General features: G+C 43.1%; 1 pseudogene; it reads left to right on the forward strand.

Annotated features, from left to right (window-relative positions):
• Positions 1 to 3,614: 3,614 nt before the first annotated feature.
• Positions 3,615 to 6,538, forward strand: LOC129058384 (transcription factor NF-E4-like; annotated as a pseudogene).
• Positions 6,539 to 7,689: the final 1,151 nt, after the last annotated feature.

The following is a 7,689-nucleotide window of genomic DNA, read 5'->3' on the forward strand; positions in this document are numbered from 1 at the left end:
CCTGCTCCTCTCTTGGAGTGTACCTTTATTTCCTTAATAAACCTTTTTGGCTCCTTTACTAATTGGTCTCTTGGCTGAATTATTTCCTTCAAGAAGACAAGAACCTATGATCCTTCACTTCTCGATAACACTAACAAAGTGCTCTTTCCTCTATATCCCTTTCTCTCATTGTGCTCAGTATTATCTCCAAATAAATGTTGGATAAATACCTAAACAATTCCAGTTTGTTGGGATTCAATATTATGCACTGGACTTACATTCTCACAAGTCCATTTCTCTAGCCCAGTGTATGCAGTTTCAGCCAATTAAGGACTTAGGTTCTAGTTGCAGAGTGACACAGAATCAAATTATTTTCTCTTCAGATGAGTGTGCTTGTATAAAGAGATTCAGAATCAGAAGTGTAAATAAATCCAAAAGAAGCATTAATATCGTCTTCTACTTCTGTACAGGTATTACAGGCACAGTCTGGTAAATGGTTGCCTTGGCTTATTAGTTTCAAAAGGCTTAAAAAAGTCTAATCTGAGATTCCTTATGAAAAAGTTCTAGCAAAGCCAATTTAAAAGGAGCCTATATAGGCAATCACTATTTTTGTTGAACTTCATGCAAATAATCAGACTAAGTATCATAAGTCTAGAACTTATTTCACCGATAAATTGGTCTTATTCTGATTTCTCTTTTGGTAGAAAAGGGAGATGCAAGACAGAAGAAAAGTAGGTTTCAGAAGACAACTATAGTACACCTGTTAAATTCTCGCCCTGACCATTGTTTTTGAGTTTTCATTATTTTCTTACAGTTTGGACTGAATCCTGAATTATTTCCTGCCATAGCAAGTCTGTAAAGAAGGGCCTCAATGTAATTATAGTTTTTAGTTGACTTCTCAAAGGAATAGGTTTTTATCTCTTATTGTTTTATTTCTTCCAATAAAACAAAAATTATGAAATTTTGAAGACTAGAGATGATTAAAAAAATGATAACTGTTAAAAAATTCAGCGACTGTGGACTATTGAGGAACGAGTCTCCCCAGAACTGAGGGATAAAAAGTATCTATTTTTTTTTTTTGAGACGGAGTCTTGCTCTGTTGCCCAGGCTGGAGTGCAGTGGCCCTATCTCGGCTCACTGCAAGCTCCGCGTCCTGGGTTCACGCCATTCTTCTGCCTCAGCCTCCCTAGTAGCTGGGACTAGAGGTGCCCACCACCACGCCCAGCTAATTTTTTTGTATTTTTAGTAGAGATGGGGTTTCACCATGTTAGCCAGGATGGTCTCGATCTCTTGACCTTGTGATCCACCCGCCTCGGCCTCCCAAAGTGCTGGGATTACAGGCGTGAGCCACCGTGCCCGGCAAAAGTATCTATTACTCTAATCTCAGCAGAGGGTGATCATCAATGCTTCTATGGGAAGATTTTTAACCAACAGAGGGACATGAAAAAGAAAACTAGCTCAGAACAATCTGAGAATTATGTGAGATATACAAAATTTATCAGGCCCAGAGAAACATGAGTATGGGACTTTAGTTATGCCCTCTACACCCATGCCTGGGGACAATTGTTTAAAAGCATTTCATTCCTGACTAGTTGCCTCAGCCATTATCTTATGTTTCCAGAATTTGTGATACAAATAATGTAGAGCCAATCAATAGCTTGTTGTTTTAATGTAAATTCTTAGTAAACAATGTAGGAACTGCCCCTTCTTTTCCTTTAAAAATCCACTTGTCTAGGCCAGTGTCCAAAAGAGTATTTCTCAAGTTTTCTTCTAGGATTTTTATAGTTTCAGATTTTACATTTAGGTCTTTAATCCATCTTGAGTTAATTTTTATGTATTGTGAGAGGTGTGTGTTCAGTTTCATTCTTCTGCATGTGGCTATCCAATTTTCCCAGCACCATTTATTGAATAGGGTGCCACTTCCCCAGTGTGTATTTTTATTGACTTTGTTAAAGATCAGTTGGTTGTAGGTGTGCGGCTTTACGTCTGGGTTCTCTATTCTGTTCTGTTCATCTATGTGTCTACTTTTATATTAGTATCATCTTGTTTGGGTTACTGTAGCCTTGTAATATAATTTGAAGTCAGGTAATGTGATTCCTCCAGCTTTGTTCTTTTTGCTGAGAATTGCTTTGGCTGTTAGGCTCTTTTTGGTTCTATATGAATTTTAGAAATGCTTTTTCTAATTCTGTAAAAAATGACATTGGTAATTTTACAGAGATTGCATTGAATCTTAGATTGCTTTGGGCAATGTGGTCATTTTAATGATGTTGATTCTTCCAATCATGAGCATGGGATTTTTTTTTTTATTTGTTTGTGTCATCTATGATTTCTTTCTTCAGTGTTTTATAGTTCTTATAGAGATCTTTCACCTTGTTGGTTAAATATATTCCAAGGCATTTTACTTTTTTGGTAGCTTTGTAAATTGCCTTCTTGATTTGGTCCTCAGCTAGATTATTATTGGTGTATAAAAATGCTACTGATTTCTGTATGTTAATTTTATATCATGAAACTTTACTGAATTCATTAATCAAATCTGAGAGTTTTTTGGTGGAGTCTTCAGGGTTTTCTAGATATAGGATCATACTGTCAGTGAACAGAGAAAATTTGACTTTCTTTTTCCAATTTGGATGTTTCTTTTTTTCTTTTGCTTGATTTCTCTGGTCAGGACTCCTAGAACTATGTTGAATAAGAGTGGTGAAAATAGGCATCCTTGTCTTGTTCTAATTCTTAGAGGGAATGCTTTCAGCTTTTTCCATTAAGCATAATGTTGGCTGTGGGTTTGTCATATATGGTGTTTATTATGTTGAGGTATGTTCCTTCTATGCCTAGTTTGTTGAGGATTTTTATCATGAAGAAATGCTGAATTTTATTGAATGCTTTTTCTGCATCTGTTGAGATGATCATATGGTTTTTATGCTTAATTCTGTTTATGTTATGTGTCATGTTTGTTGATTTGTTTATGTTGAACCATCCTTGTATCCCTGGGATAAATCCCACCTGATCATAATGTGTTATCTTTTTGATGTTCTATTGAATTGTATTTGCTAATATTTTGTTGAGGATTTTTACATTCTCAAAAGTAAAAACAACAAAAATAGACAAATGAGACTTAATGAAACTAAAACCTTCTGCACAGCATAAGAAATAATCAACAGAGTAAACAGACAGTCTACAGAATGGGAAAAAATATTTGCAAATGATGCATCCAACAAGAGCTAATATCCAGAATTCACAAGGAAGTAAAACAACTTAACAGGAAAAGAACAAATAACCCCATTAAAAACAAGCAAAGAACATAAACAGACATTTTTCAATAGGAGACATACAATCGGCCAACAAACATATGAAAAAATGCTAAACATCAATAAACATCAGAGAAATGCAAATTAAAACCAAAATTTGAGCCATCTTACACCAGTCAGAATGGCTATCATTAAAAAGTCTAAAAATAACAGATGTTGGTAAGGATGTGGAGAAAAGGGAATGCTTATACAGTGTTGATGGGAATGTAAATTAGTATAACATTTATGGAGAATGCTGAAAGATTCTCCCCGGGGCCTGAAAGCTTGAAGGAATGAGTAACTCCTCCCTTCTCAGGCCCAGTCCCAAGGTGCAAGGCTACTTGCACCAGCAGCATGTGCCAACAAGATAGCAGAAGCAGGAAGACAGCTGGCAGGAAGATACCTACTCTTGCCGGAAGACACATACCCCTGAAGATTGAAAAAGAGGCCATCCAGGTACTATGTAGCAGTCGCGTCAGACTGGGACACTTCCTGTTTACAGGAGACCGTAAAACCCCTGCTCCATCCTCATTTGGTGCTGATGCCATTTTAGGCCTCAGCCCCCCTTCACCCAGGTGCTCATTAAAACAACATGTTGCTGGGCTGGGTGCGGTGGCTCACGCCTGTAATCCCAGCATTCTGGGAAGCCAAAGCAGGCAGATCATGAGGTCAGAAGATTGAGACCATCCCGGCTAACATGGTGAAACCCCGTCTCTACTAAAAATACCAAAAATAGCCAGGCGTGGTGGCAAGCGCCTGTAGTCCCAGCTACTTGGGAGGCTGAGGCAGGAGAATCACCTGAACCCGCGAGGCGGAGGTTGCAGTAAGCTGAGATCATGCCACTGCACTCCAGCCTGGGAGACAGAGTGACACTCCATCTCAAAAACAAACAAACAAAAAAAACATGTTGCTCCACACCGCCTCATGTTGTCTGTTGGCACGCTCTTGGTGTTTGAACTGATACAAGAACCTTACATCTGGTGCCGAAACCTGGGAGGGGTTCAGGTCTGCGTCCCCTGTGGACCTACCCCTCCATCCTGGAGAGCAGGCCACAGTGGCAAGACAAAGGAAGCTCCTCAGCCTCCAGTCACCTTTTCGTGCCTGCACATGGGTCACTGATCTCGCCTACTGGTAAGTTTCCCAGGAACACCGTTAACAGGGAAAAATCCACATGGCCTCTCTTGGTTTCTCCAGTCCGAAAATCCGATGTTGGTTCAAGAAGGCTCCGGCATGTACCAGGCACTCGCTAATCATTTGGTCTTAGGGGAACACCTCTAAGCCATTGATCCCATTCCAGGAACGAAAAAGAGAGCAGTGATAGTCACTCCTTTTATCGTCTCCCTTCGGCATCCAGGACTGTTTCCTTTTCCCCGTTCTCCTGAGCCTAACCTCTGTTAGGGGAAATTCCCAGTCTTCCATTCCAAAGGACGGTCTTCTAGGCTGCCTCATAAAAACCTGCAAACCTTAGGCCTCAGGCAAGATATCCACCCTAAGTGCTTTGTCTGTTTTTGCAATTCAGTCTGGCCACAATACGAATTGGATAATGGGTCCAAATGGCCCACAAATGGAACATTCGACTTTACAATTTTAACTGATTTACGCAATTACTGCCAATGAATGGAGGAATGGGGAGAAATTCCTTATGTCCAGGCCTTTTTGCCTCAGATCACAGCCCGACCTCTGCAATTCTTGCTCACCTGTTCTAATCCTTCCCCTCCATTCTCGCGGCCCTGATCACTTTTCTCCTCCCAACCCTACCTCTTTATCCTCATTGGATCCAGCAGACTGCTGTCCACCCCTCCCAGCCCCTACATCTCCCTCTCAACCGTCTTCTTTAACCCCCCAAGCTTCCTCTTTATCTTCTCAGCTGCCGTCTTCTTAGCTGACATCTTCCCAGTCGCCATCTTCTCAGTTGCCGTCTTCCCAGCCACCGTCTTCCCAGTCAGCAGTATCCACCTCTTTTCCTATGCTGTCCTCTCCTCAGGACAATTCTAGTACTGCCTGTCCCCATTTTCCTCCTCTACTGCCCTCTCCTGAGGCTTGTAAACCCATCCCACCACCTTACACACCTATCTATCCTCCATTGCCTGTTAATTCAACCCCTCTTCCCCCATTCAAACCCTCAGCAGGAACCACTTCTAGCTTCTTCCTTCTCTCCCACTCATACTCTCTCAGGTGCCATCTTTGGCCTATGCCCCACCCTTACTTCGGCGCTGGTGCTAGAGTTCCCCCTTTAGGAAGTAGCAGGAGCTGAAGGTATTGTTAGAGTTCATGTTCCCTTCTCCCTCACTGACCTCTCTCAAATTAACAAAAGACTCGGTTCATTCCCAGAAGACCCTACCTCTTATATTAGGGAGTTTCAATACTTTACTCAGTCTTATGAACTAACCTGGCATGACCTCTACGTTATAGTCTCTTCCATCCTAACACCAGAAGACTGGGACCATATCTGGACTCTAGCTCAGGCGCATGCTGATACAATTCATCACCAAGCTCTTGCCCAGACTACTGGTGCAGAGGTGGTCCCCAACCAGGACCCCCACTGGGATTATCAAGATGGGGCCTCTGGATGCCGCCTTGAGACCACATGATTGTGTGTCTCCTTGCAGGACTCAAAAAGGGTGCCCATGAAGCAGTAAACTATGAAAAACTTTCAGAAATCACCCAAGGTCCTGACGAAAACCCAGCCCTTTTTCTCTCTCATTTAACTGAAGTCATAAGAAAGTATACCAACCTAGACCCAGCCAGCCCAGAAGGAACCACTATCCTAAACCTTTGGTTCATCTCCCAATCCACCCCCGATATCCAGCACAAGCTTCAGAGGCTTGACGACGGCCTCAAACCCCACAACGAGACCTTCTTAATTTAGCCTTCTAAGTCTTTAACAATTGTGATGAGGAAAGTAAAAGGCAAAAACAGGCAGAGTTTCAAATGCTTGCCTCTGCCATCAGGGCCCCTGCAGGCCCATGGGGCAGCAGCTCCCCACAGAAGCCTCCTAGCAACCCACCTTCACCTGACACCTGTTTCAAGTGCAGCAATGAAGGCCACTGGTCCAGACAATGCCCAAACCCAGGTAACCCCATCAGGCCATGCCCCCTCTGCGGAGGACCCCACTGGAAGTCAGACTGTAAGTGGCCTCCTCAAGGAGGAGGGCCCATCCCTTCCTGAGCCAGCCAAAACCTCCTACTCAGGTCTCATTGGCCTTGCTGCTGAAGACTGATGGTGCCCTGGAACGGATGCCCCAGCAACTACCATCTCTTCATTCGAGCCAAGGGTAACTCTGATGGTGGCAGGTAGGCCAGTATGTTTTTTCATTAATACCGGAGCAAACTACTCTACTTTACCTAATTTTTCAGGACACACCCAGTCCTCCCAAGTCTCTGTTGTGGGAATTAATGAACAAGTCTCCAAACCCCAAGCCACCCCTCCACTTTTCTGTTCCCTTCACACCTTTTCCTTCACTCACTCTTTCTTAGTCCTGCCCTCATGCCCAACTCCACTCCTAGGAAGAGACATCCTTTCAAACCTCCACACTATTCTCCACTTCCGTGTTCCCCATAGTACCCTATGCATCAACCCAGACCCCTCCGAGCCATCTAACTTTCTTCTGCTCCTCCAACCTCCCACCTTAAGACATGCAACTTTTCCTTATCCCCTATCCATAGTTAATCCTGCTGTTTAGGATACTTCCACACCCTCAGTTGCAGAACACCACACCCCCGTCTGTGTTAACCTTAGAGAGCCCACCTAGTTCCTATCACAGAAGCAGTATCCCATCCCCCAAGCCACTCTCGCAGACCTAAAACCTGTCATTTTTCACCTCCTTGCCAGTCACCTACTCTGCCCAACAAACTCCCCTTTTAACACACCAGTTCTACCTGTTAAAAAGCCAGATGGAACTTAATTAGTCCAGGACCTCAGGCTCATTAACCAAGCTGTATTCCCAGTATGTCAGTGGTTCCTAACCCATATACTTTCCTTTCTGCAATTCCCTCCAGTACCACCCATTTTTTTGTTCTAAACCTAAAGGATGCTTTTTTTCACAATTCCTTTACACACTGATTCCCAAAGCCTCTTTGCTTTTACGTGGGAAAGCCCTGACACCCACCTTTCACATTAGCTCACCTGGTGCATACTACTTCAAGGTTTCAGAGACAGCCCCCACCTTTTTGGAAAGGCCCTTGCTCACAATCTCTGTATCTTATCCCTAGAACTGTCCACTCTCCTTCAATATGTTGATGATCTGCTTCTGTGTAGCCCCTCTCAAAGAGACTGCCACACCCATACTATCTCTCTTTTAAACTTCTTGGCAGAACGGGGGTATTGGGTATCCCCTAAGAAAGCACAAATATTCGCTCCCTCAGTCACCTATCTAGGCCTAGCTCTTAACCCGTGAACCCGAGGGCTCACAACCAACCACATATCCCTC

The sequence above is a fragment of the Pongo abelii genome, chromosome 2, assembly GCF_028885655.2.
Source record: "Pongo abelii isolate AG06213 chromosome 2, NHGRI_mPonAbe1-v2.0_pri, whole genome shotgun sequence".
Classification (NCBI taxonomy): Eukaryota; Metazoa; Chordata; class Mammalia; order Primates; family Hominidae; genus Pongo; species Pongo abelii.